Source organism: Chionomys nivalis, chromosome 21 (assembly GCF_950005125.1).
Source record: "Chionomys nivalis chromosome 21, mChiNiv1.1, whole genome shotgun sequence".
Classification (NCBI taxonomy): Eukaryota; Metazoa; Chordata; class Mammalia; order Rodentia; family Cricetidae; genus Chionomys; species Chionomys nivalis.
Window position 1 is genome coordinate 21,786,479 of NC_080106.1, and position 12,310 is coordinate 21,798,788.

The 12,310-nt window shown below is 44.7% G+C and overlaps 1 protein-coding gene across 1 annotated transcript in view; it reads right to left on the reverse strand.

Annotated features, from left to right (window-relative positions):
• Atp6v0d1 (ATPase H+ transporting V0 subunit d1) overlaps nucleotides 1-12,310 on the reverse strand; it is a 45,045-nt gene that overhangs the window by 32,452 nt on the left and 283 nt on the right. The gene's annotated exons all lie outside the window — the stretch shown is intronic.

Consider the following 12,310-nt stretch of genomic DNA (forward strand, 5'->3'; position numbering starts at 1 on the left):
TTAGAAGAAAGCAATCAAAGCAGCAGGCACAGTCATCAATGATCCATCCATACCAGCTCCTTCATCCTTGGGCACCAGGGTCTCTTCATACAATTAAATCATTGCCCAAGGTAATTGGAACAATACAAATACTGAGAGAAAAGCCTCAGGCATATGTGAGGCTCAGTCACTGAATGACTCACATTTATTCCTTTCCTTCCATAGTATAAACTATCCTTGGGTTACTGCCTTCTGTAGACATTTCTCCAATGAGCCCTGAACACCTCTCTTGTTGCTCCCTAGATTCTTAGGGTGGTGACAGCTCTTCCTTTGAAATACATCTGACTCTGATGCACTGAGGACCGAGCCAGCTGATCTTGCTGTCTAAGCTGTAGTCATGTCATTTTAGAAACCCTGTTTAGTCTCCTTTGGCAAACAAAATGAAACACATAAATATTTTTACGCATAATAAATTGCAGTAAAGAAACTGCAGAGTATGGTAGCCCATACCTTTAACCCTAGCACTTGGGAGGTAGGCAGGTTATTTTTTGAGTTCAAGGCCAATTTGGTCTACAGAGAGTTTCAGGATAGCCGAGGATAAACCTTGTCTCAAAACAAAAACAAAACAAACAAAAAGAAATTATTTTGTGTTTGTGGTTTTGTTGTTTGAGACAAGGTGTGCTTATGAGTCAAAGTTGGCCTTAAACTCATTACCTTCCTCCTACTTCAGTATCCCAAGCACTAGGCTGAAATAAAAAGTCTGTGCCCCATGCCTTTATGTTTATATTCACTGTGGCTGCACAAACCATGAGCATGTGTGCAGATCAGAGAAAAGGAATAGAAATCAGTTCTTTTCTTTCACCACGTCAGTTCTGGGGTTGAACACAGGCAGTTAGGGGTGGAGCCATCAAATTGACCAGCAACTCTTTACAAATTTTTTTAAAGATTTATTTTTTATTTTATGTGTATGAGTGCTTTGTCTGCATGTATATGTGTGTACCAGTTGCATCCCTGGACATCAGAAGAAGGCACAGGATTCCCTGGAACTAGAATTACTGATGGTTGTAAGCCACCATGTGAGTGCTGGGAACCCTGGTCCCCTACAACAGCAACAAGTGCACCTAACTGTTGAGCCATCTAGTTCCCAGCCAGCAACTTTTTTTTTTTTGTGTGTGTGTGTGTGTGTGTTTTTTCCGAGACAGAGTTTCTCTGTAGTTTTTTTGGTTCCTGTCCTGGAACTAGCTTTTGTAGACCAGGCTGGCCTTGAACTCACAGAGATCCGCCTGCCTCTGCCTCCCGAGTGCTGGGATTAAAGGCGTGCACCACCACCGCCCGGCCAGCCAGCAACTTTTTTAAAAAAGATTTATTTATATATGTGAGTGCTCTACCTGCATGTACACCTCTATGCCAGAAGAGGGCAGCAGAACCCACTATAGATGGTTGTGAGCCATCATGTGGTTGCTGGAAATTGAACTCAGGACCCCTGGAAGAGCAGCCAATGCTCTTAACCGCTGAGCCATCTCTCCAGTCCCAGCCATCAACTCCCAAGACATTCCCCATACACTGACTTTAGTCAAAGCTCTTAACTTTCATTCCTCTTGACCATATGCATGTACTTCTGAGGTACCCATGGCCCTCCACACACCAGCAGGACATCAACCCAGACACAGGCCCCGCACACACTCCATGTGTTCTACTCCTAGTTGTAAAGCCTCTCTGATGTGCTGTGTTCTTGTTTTGTTAAGTCTAATGTCACTAATTCTCCCTCAGGTGTTCTCACTCCCTTAACTAAATTAATTAATTATTTATTTTTGGTACTGGCTTTATTGATATTAATTCATTTACCATATAACATGCCCATTTAAAGTATGAAGTACATGCCAACGGGTGGTGGTGGCGCACGCCTTTAATCCCAGCACTTGGAAGGCAGAGGCAGGCAGAGCTCAGTGAGTTCCAGGCCAACCAGGACTGTTACACAGAGAAACCCGGTCTTGAAAAATGGGGTGAGGGTAGCCAGGCTTGGTGTGGCATACCTTTAATCCCAGCACTCAGGAGGAAGAGGCAGTTGGATTTTTTTTGAGTTCAAGGTCAGTCTGGTCTACAGAATGAGTTCCAGGACAACCAAGACTACATAGAGAAACACTGACTCCAAAAAAACAAACAAAAAGTGTAAAGTACCAGTTTTCAGTTTTCGCTCATCACAATCAGAACATTTTTATCATCCTGAAGATTACCGATCTCTCAGGGCCTTTGGCCACTTAGCAGTATTCCTTCTTCATCCCACTCCCAACTTTGCTTAACTGAAGAACTTTCTGGAGAAGGTCCAATCTCTGGTCTCTATTCTGATTCTCTACTCTTTGGGGGACTTTGGTTACAACTCTACTGCAGTCCCCAAAGCTGTCTTTCAAGCTCACATCTTACACACTCGGCTGGCTCACGGATGCTCGACCCATCTCACTTTTCCCTACTGTCATTTCTCTTACATGCTGCCATCATTTCATTCTGTCATCTACACACTTACCTAACCCACACAAAACTTAATTCCTTGCTTGTTTCTTTTCTTTCTTTCTTCTTTTTTTAGACAGAGTCTCATATAGTCTAAACTGGCCTCAAAATTGCTACATAGCTGAGGAATGGCTTTGTACTCCTGATAACCCTGCTTTCCCAACACCAAGTGCTGGGATTACAGGTGAGCACTACCACAGACTCAGCGTTTTTTCCTCCCTCATTCTTTCTAGTTCAGTCTCATCTTATTTCTTCCTAAATTTCCCTACAGTATTCCCAGTCAATGTCATCACCTCTGGTTGGATGGCTGTAAGAACCTACAGACTGGGGGTGGGAAATGGGTTCAGCAGTTAAGAGCACTTACAACTCTTTAAGAAGAACTGAGTGCCAGGCGGTGGTGGCGCACGCCTTTAATCCCAGCACTCAGGAGGCAAGAGGCAGGCGGATCTCTGTGAGTTCGAGGCCAGCCTGGTCTACAAGAGCTAGTTCCAGGACAGGCTCCAAAACCACAGAGAAACCCTGTTTCAAAAAAAAAAAAGAAGAAGAAGAAGAAGAACTGAGTTCAATTCCCAGCACCCACATGGCAGCTCACAACCACTGTTATAAGATCCATCATCCTCTTCTGACCTCTAAGGGCACCAGGTATGCACATAGTGTGCAGACATGCGTTCAAGCAAAACACTCATATACATCTTTATAAGAGAAGAAGAAGAAGAAGAAGAAGAAGAAGAAGAAGAAGAAGAAGAAGAAGAAGAAGAAGAAGAAGAAGAAGAAGAAGAAGAAGAAGTAGTCACGTTCAGTAGTTTTACTCAAGGTCCTCCAGCTTTTGCATCTTTCAAGAGTTGATTTCCGTTTAACTTTCCAGCCACATTCCTGGTCATTCCACAATTAATCAACGCCAGATGACATGTAACTAATGAAGGACAACATCAACATCTGTATCTTCAGTTTCATAAAACTGCTGGACTAGCCAAACCCAGCCAGGATTTCCAGTGTTTCTTCACATCAGACTATCTCTTATGAAATAATGTGAGACCACAGAAGGAAATGTGAAGAGAAATTACACCAGAGCAAAGAAGAATCAACGTACTTTTGAGGGGCTGTGGGGATAGCCCAGTTGGTAAAGTGCCTGTGGTGCAAGCATGGGGATCTGAGTTTAGGTTGCCAGCATCCACCATTAAAAAAATCTGAGCATGGTGTCAGAGTCTGCAACCCCAGTACTTGGATGGTGGGAGTAGTCAGAGCTCATTAACCATCCAGCCTATGTATATAGTGATGAGTACCGGGGTCAGTGAGAAACCCTGTCTCAAAAACTAAGGTGGAGAGAAGTCAAGAAAGACACCTGAGCCAGTTGTGGCAGCACATGCCTTCATCCTTATACTTGGAGGCAGAAACAGGTGGATCTCCGTGAGTTCTAGGCCAGACTGATCTAAACAGCAAATTCCAGGATAGCCAGTACTACATAGAGAACTCAATCTCAAAAACAAACACACACAGACACTTCTACATGCAAGCATACACATGTGAATGAGTACCCCACATGCATATATATACACATCCACATAAAAGCACCTATCTCATACACACACAAACACTAGAAAACAAGTATTCTGAAAAATAAGCAGCATAGCTGTTTTAGTTAGGATTTCATAACCAAAAAGCAGGTTGTGGAGGAAACGATTTATTTGGCCTACACTTCCATCTCACTGTTCATCACTAAAGGATGGCCAAAATCGGGACAGGAACTCAAGCAGGGCAGGAACCTGGAGGCAGGAGCTGATGCAGAGGCATTGGTGAGGTGCAGTTTACTGGCTTGCTTCCCATGGCTTGCTTTCTTATAGAACCCAAGACCATAAGCCCAGGGATGGCACCACCCACAATGCACTGGGCCCTCCCCCAGTGATCACTAATAGAGAAAATGCATTATAGCTGGATCTCATGGAGGCATTTCCTCAACTAAGGCTCCTTCCTCTCTGATGATTCTAGCCTGTGTCAAGTTGACACCCAAACCCGGCCAGTACAACATCTTATGAGGGCTTCAACCATAGCACCAAGTAGCTAACTCACTGGCTGTGAAAAACTATCCTCAGGACCATTTAGTCCATGTGAAAGTTGAACTGGCCCAAAGGCCATGCAAAGCCCCCACTCTAGACTAGAAAACTTGCATTCAGGTCGTCATTAGCTGGGTGTATAGCATTATCCAGAAGGCCATTTGCTTTTCTGTGTTTTCCAAGTTTCTGAGGGACAAGAACACTAAATTACCAGAGAAAAACCTATGACTGGCCTAGTAGTGATGAGAACCCCTAGGATTCAGGTTGTCATCTCTAAATATTATTTTCCAATAAACAAAACCATACCTCTTGAAAGAGACAGTGACTATACTTTTAGGTCAAGAAATGTTCATATGTGATTAAAATACTGACATCTCAGGTGGTAAGTGCATAAGGCATACAGAAAGCCCGGGATGATGTCACACACCAGTAACCCCAGCACTCAGGAAATGTGAAGAGGACTACGAGTTGAGGCTATCTCCAAAAAGTCTTGAGGGGTAAAAAAAAAAATTCCTAGGAGGCTGGGGAGATGGTTCACGGTTCACTGAATAAAATGTTTACTATACAAGCATAAGAATTGAGTTCAGGCCGGGCGGTGGTGGCGCACGCCTTTAATCCCAGCACTTGGGAGGCAGAGGCAGGTGGATCTCTGTGAGTTCGAGACCAGCCTGGTCTACAAGAGCTAGTTCCATGACAGGCTCCAAAGCCACAGAGAAACCCTGTCTCAAAAAACCAAAAAAAAAAAAAAAAAAAAAAAAAGAATTGAGTTCAGAGCCCCAGCACTCACATAAAAGCAAGGCATAATAGTACACACCTGTAACCCCAGTGCTGGGGGAAAGCGCAAAAACAAGTGAATCTCCGGTGCTCTCTATCTAGCCAGTATAGATAAAATGGCAAGTCCCAGGGTCGGGGAAAAATCCTGTCTCAAAAAAATAAGATAGAAGCCGGGCGATGGTGGCGCATGCCTTTAATCCCAGCACTCGGGAGGCAGAGGCAGAGGCAGGCGGATCTCTGTGAGTTAGAGACCAGCCTGGTCTACAGAGCTAGTTCCAGGACAGGCTCCAAAGCCACAGAGAAAACCTGTCTCGAAAAACCATGCATGCACAGGTGAGCACAAAAATGCACTCACAAGTTCGAGGCCAGCCTGGTCTACAAGAGCTAGTTCCAGGACAGGCACCAAAGCTACAGAGAAACCCTGTCTCGAAAAACCAAAAAAAAAAAAAAAAAAAAATGCACTCACATATGCAATATATTCCTCCCAACACACGCACACAGCTTGGCAACCAAGCCTAATAAACTCCTACTGAGCAAGAAACAATTTTAACATCAATACGTTAACTGATATAAGTTTAAGAAATAAGATTCATTAGTTTTATTTTGCATGTGTATATGTGTTCATGTGTCTAGCTACATGTATGCATATGGTGTAGAAACCAGAGGTCAATGCCAGGTGTCTTCCTTAGCCACTTTCCATCTTATTTTTGGAGACTCTTACTGAACTTGGAGCTCGCCAATTGGCTAGACTGGTTGACCAACAAGCATCAGGGTCTACTTGTCTCCTCCATGCACTGGGGTTACAAAGGTTCATTGGGAATCTTATTTTTATATGGATGCTGGGGAGCTGAACTCAGGTACTCATGTTTGTGTGGTGTCTTAGGGTTCCTATTGCTGCAATAAAACACCATGACCAGAGTAACTTGTGGAGAAAAGGGCTGATCTGGCTACACATCCACTTAACTATTTATCATCAAAGGAGTCAGGACAGGAACTAAGCAGAGTAGGAACCTGGAGGCAGAGCTGACACAGAAGCCATAAGGGGGTGTTGATTACTAACTTGCTCCCTCTGGTCTGCTTTCTTATAGAACCTGGGACCACCAGCCCAGGGGTGGCTCCACCCTCAATGGACTGGACCCTCCCACATCAATCACTAATTAAGAAAATGCCCTACAACAAGCTTGTTGCCTGCAATATATTATGAAGGCATTTTTTCAATGAGACTTCCTCCTTTCTGATGACTTTAGCTTGTTGACAAAAAAGCCGGGCAGTAGTGGCGCATGCCTTTAATCCCAGCACTCGGGAGGCAGAGGCAGGCGGATCTCTGTGAGTTTGAGGCCAGATTGGTCTACAAGAACTAGTTCCAGGACAGGCTCTAAAGCCACAGAGAAACCCTGTCTTGAAAAATTTAAAAAAAAAAAAAAAACTAGCCAGTACATCTGGGCAGTGTGGTGGCGCACGCACTTGGGAGGGAGAGACAGGCAGATGGATCTCTGTGAGTTCGAGGCCAGCCTGGTCTACAGAGCTAGTTCCAGGACAGGCTCCAATGCTACAGTAAAAACTTGTCTTGAAAAACCAAATAAATAAACAATCAAATAAGCAAATAAAACTAGCCAGTACACGTGGCAAGCACTTTTACCAGCTGAGCTATCTTCTAAGGCCTTCAGTAGTGTTATGACAAACAAACCACATTTGTCATCTGTGAATAATGCTTAAGGACTCATTTCATCCATCCATCCATTCATTTCTGAGAAACGGTCTCATGGATCCTAGGCTGGACTTGAACTCACTATGTAACCAAGGGTGATCTAGAACTTCTGATTTTCCTGACTTCACCTCTGGAGGACTGGGATTACAGATATATGCCATAATATCATGTTTTTTGTGGTCTTGGGACTCAAAGCAGGGTCTTGTACATGCTAGGTAACCACAATCAATTTAGTTATATCCCCAGGCCAAGAATTCATTATTTTAAAAGCTAGTGCATGTGGGACTCAATAATCCTAGTGTCTCCTATATAGACTGTATTTCAAAGTAACCAAATAACTGATCATTAAAAGCTCCCACTGGTGGGTATAGTGGTGCATGTCTTTAATTCCAGCACTCAGGAGGAAAAGGCAAATAAATCTCTGTGAGTTTGAGGCCAGTCTACAAAGAGAGTTCCAGGAAAGCCAGGGCTACGCAGAGAGATCCTGTCTCAAAGATAGATAGGTAGATAGATAGACAGACAGACAGACAGACACATGGATCAATCCCAGACATAGAACTATTTATGCAAGCAATTGCGGAAGAAAAGAGAAGCAGAGCATCAGTTACTGTGTGAATATGAAATGTCCCCTCGCAGGCTCGTGTACTGATGAGCTGATCTCTAGCTAGTAGAGCTACTTTGGAGGTGTTAGGAAGTAGGGACTAATGGAAAGAAATAAGTCAATGAGGACAGAGCTTTGAAAGCTGTACTTGGTCATGGGCCTCTTCCTTTGACTTCCTTTGCTTCCTGACCACCATGAGATAAGCAGCACTAGTTCTCCCTGTCCTTAATGCTCATCCTCACCACAGTCTAGAGACAGTGCAGCCTGCTGAACATGTACTGAAGCTTCTAAAGTCATGAGCTAAAATTCCTTCCTCATTTACATTCTCAGATTGTGTGTGTGTGTGAGTACAGTTACACACTTGCTATAGCATGCCCACAGGAGTCAGTGGACAACCTTGTGTCAGTCCTCATGTTCCACTGGTTTTGAGTCAGAAAGTCTTATTGCTAGTTACTAAGTTCAACAGGCTAGGCAGCCTGCAAACTCCTGGAGATTCTCTTGTCTCTGCTTCTCATCTCCTCATAGGAGCATTGAGATTATACATACACTAACATGCCTGGCTTTATCTGGGTTCCACAGAACCGAACACAAGTCCTCAAACCTGCTTGATAAAAAAATACAATCTAATACAATCACCATTTTGCTTTCTTGTTTTGTGGTTTTTTGTTTGTTTGTTTGTTTGTTTGTTTTGAGACAGGGTTTCTCTGTGTAGCCCTGGCTGTCTTAGAAATCACTCTGTAGACCAGGCTGGCCTTGAATACTGAGCTCTGCCAGCCTTCCTCTAACTTCTGGATTCTGGGATTAAAGGTGTACCTCCACCCAGCAGGGATGATTCTTTTTCATACTCCTGAAGAGACAGATACAACGTACAATATGGAATAAATGGGCACTGGACATCTTAAAGAGACAGTTCTATCAGAGGGGGAAGTCAATGGAGCAGATACGCTGCTGGAGTGGGTACAATACTTGTCATATATTTCCTGTTCTGTTCTGTTTGAGTCAGGATCTCAAGCCTGTCTTGAACTCATGATTCTCCAACCTTCTTGAGTGTGGGATTATGGAACCACCATTGCACCTGTCTTGCAAAGCAAACAAACACCCTTAGTCCTGCCTCTGCCTTCTGGAAACTGCCCAACACCTGAAACATTCTTTTTAAAATCACGCTAGACCATACCTAAAGCTCTTACTGGGGAGCCGGGTGTGGTGGCGCAAACCTTTAATCCCAGCACTTCAGAGGAAGAGGCAGAGAGATCTCTGAGTTAAGAGGCCAGCCTGATCTACATAGTGAGCTCTGGAATAGCCAGGGTTACACAAAGAAACTCTGTCTCAAAACAAAACAAAAAAAGTACCACTCTGTAGAGGTCGGAAGACAACTGTGGGAACTCAGGTCACCTAGCTTGGCAGCAAGTGCCTTTACCTGCTGAACTAGCTCACTGGCCCTCTTTTCTGCTTCTGATCATGTTCTGCCCTTAAAAGTCCTGTGCCTCTCCAATATACAAAGTTCCTAGGATACCAAACCTAAGACAAAAAATTTCTGGAAAAGTATCCTTGACAAATACCACCGGAATAACGACTGAATGGAGGAGACGACATTCTAGTCAACCATGGCCAGAGTTTCAGTGATGAAGTTGGCAGCCGCCTATGGTACCTCACACCTGTAAACCAGCACTTGGGAGGATTACTGCTAATTCCTGTCGAGCCTATGCTATATGGTAAATTCTAAGTCAGCCTGGGCTACAGAGTGAGACCCTGTCCCAAAAAACAAACTAACTAACTAATAAGGGGCTGAAGATACAGTGCAGCAGTTAAAAGCACGGCTGCTCTTCCATTCAATTCCCAGCATTGACTCCAGCTCCAGGGAACACAGCTCCTTCTGTGGCCTCCAATGGTAGGTACCCAAACTCACATCCACATGTCCACACATACATAACTTTAAAAAATAAACACATGCCAGATGGTGGTGGCATCTGCCTTTAATCCTACCACTCAGGGGTAGGCAGAGATGACAGGTGGATCTTTGAAGCCAGCCTGGTCTATAGAGCGAGTTCCAAGATAGGCTCCAAAGCCACAGAGAAACCCTGTCTTGAAAAAAACAAAAAATAAAAACCCACAAAAATATAAAATCAATTACAGCTATTTAGGAGGCTAAAAGGGAGGGGAAGATCACAATATCAAAGCCAGCTTAGGTTATAGAGTACAAGCCAGCCAGTGTAAGTTAGAGACTGTCTCAAAATAAAAGTAAAAAAGATGGCAGAAAGCCAGGCGGTGGTGGCTGCTCATGTCTTTAATCCCAGTACTCAGGAGGAAGAGGCAAGGCGGATCTCTGAGTTTGAAGCCAGTTTGTTCTAGAGAGTAAGTTCCAGGACAGCCAAGGCTACCCTGTGTCCAAAACAAAACAACAACAAAAAGAGGGCTGGGGGCTACAGTTCGATGGTTAAACTACTTTCCAAGTATCTACAGGGCTTAAATCATAATACTGGAAAAAAGGAAGGTGGTAGTGGGGCAGTGTTTGTGGGGGAAGAAGGAAGCAGAGAGAACAACAAGGCAAGTAACAAGACAATATAAGCTAACACTGAATTCGGACTTTGCCCTTACTGGGTTCTTGGGGTTGGGCTGTGTTTTACACAAAGTAGCACTGTGACCATCCATCTCACAGCCTTTGAGACAGATGCTGCTCATATGCCAAATGAAGAGTTTATGTCCAGACATGTTAAACCATTTGTCTACAGGAATTCAGCACTTGGCAGGTTGACTCTGAAGTCCGATCACCTCTGTGTATACTGTGTGTAAAGGAAAAGGGTAAACCGGGCAGTGGTGGCACACACCTTTAATCCCAGCACTTGGGAGGCAGAGGCAGGCGGATCTCTGTGAGTTCGAGGCCAGCCTGGTCTACAAGAGCTAGTTCCAGGACAGGCTCCAAAGCTATAGAGAAACCCTGTCTCGAAAAGAAAAAAAAAAAAAAAAGGGTATGTGTGAAAGAGTAAGGGTCTCTAAATGCCACCCTGAAAGTTTGGATTATATTCCACAAGGGGACCATTGCTAAACAGTTCAGCAGGAAGAATGCCCTAATGTGTTTATTACTGATGATGGGTCTGCTGGAAAGACAGGAACACAGGCTCCCAGAAACTGCACAGGGGAGCAGGCAGCAGTTGGAGTAAGGAAAGACAGAAGAGAAGCCAAAACAGGGCAATAACGTTCACCTTTGCATTTACCCAATCAAGGATCTTCCTCAAAGAAAAAGTTAAACATCTTTGTAACAGGGAAAACAAAGAATCTTCCTCCAGTTCTAGTCAATCCATAGAACTTATGTTAAGTGCCAAGTAGGTGTTAGGCTGTGCCCCAGGCGACCTCTCTATTTCTCCTCTTCCAACAGTGGAGTCAAACTAGGGTTCATGGCTGGTTCCCACAACCCAGCATCTTGACATATCCTCTCCTCCCCATTTCACTCATCTAATGAAGGTGAACAACCCTCCTTGCAGGTTAACATGAAAACCATAACGCGCACTGCTGACTCTAATGTCAGTAAGTATCCTATTACTGTAACACTATTTTTCACTTGACAGGTCTAGTTTTCAAGATAAACAATATTTGGATGAGTTCAATTTACCTCGAGAAGTTTTTGACCAGAAGGTTCTTATCAGGGTGAAACACCAAGCCTCCTCCTCCAGCTAGAAGTACTTTTCTTCAAAGGAATCATTTAGGACGAAGAGGCAGGAAGTCACATCCCCACCGTTCACTACCACCACGTTGGAGGGTCTGGAATTAGGAACAGCTCTAACGTAGGACATTTGCTACGATGGGCCTGAACGTCATCTTCCTTTAGAGTACTGGTTCCCTACCTTCCTAATACCTGCGACCATATGATCATATAATACAGTGCCATATGTTGTGGTGACCCCCAAATATAAAATTATTTTCGTTGCTACTTTAGAACAGTAATTTTGCTACTGTTATGAATCATGACGTAAATATTTGTGTTTCCCAATGGTCTTAGGCAACCTGTGGCCTATCCCAAGGGGGGGGGGTCCGCGACCCACCTGTTGAGAACCGCTGCTCTAGATCCAGTGTTATGAAAGGAGAATTGAGTTTGTCACTCTTGTGTAAGAAACTGTTGTCTCAACAGGCATGGCCTCTCGCTGGGGGGTGGGTGGGAGTCAGGGCCAGACACTTGTGCACGAACTTCAGATTTACAGGGCTACCTCCTGCTTTCCCAAACACTCCATCTGGACGGCCAGCGGTTCCTAGTTGGGAGGAACCTCCCACCAAACTGGCTTAGCAATTCCCCAGGAAGGCTCAACCCTCAGACCAACACCGAAACACAATGATTCCAAAGACCTTGGGGGAGGGGAGAGGCTTTTCCTCCTAACTTCCCCATGCACTGCCACCCGACAGGCCTAGGGTTGGGCCAGGGTGAAGAGGCTTGAAGGCGGACACTACGCGCCGGCTAGTCAATCCTCAGGGGCTCGTCCTTTAAATTACAGGGCTAGCTCAACGAGGTTAGAGGTAACCCAAGCAGAGACAAACCACTGCGGTTTTAAAAGTCTTGTTTATGTCTGGGCCCCCGCGCCGAGTCGCAACTACAGGTAGACTCCCTTCTGACATGCCCGCCATCCGCTCGCGGATTCCCAGAAGCCTCGCACGCCCTTCAAGACCCTCCGTTACCGGCTTCCCGGCTCAGGGCGGCCTCCATTC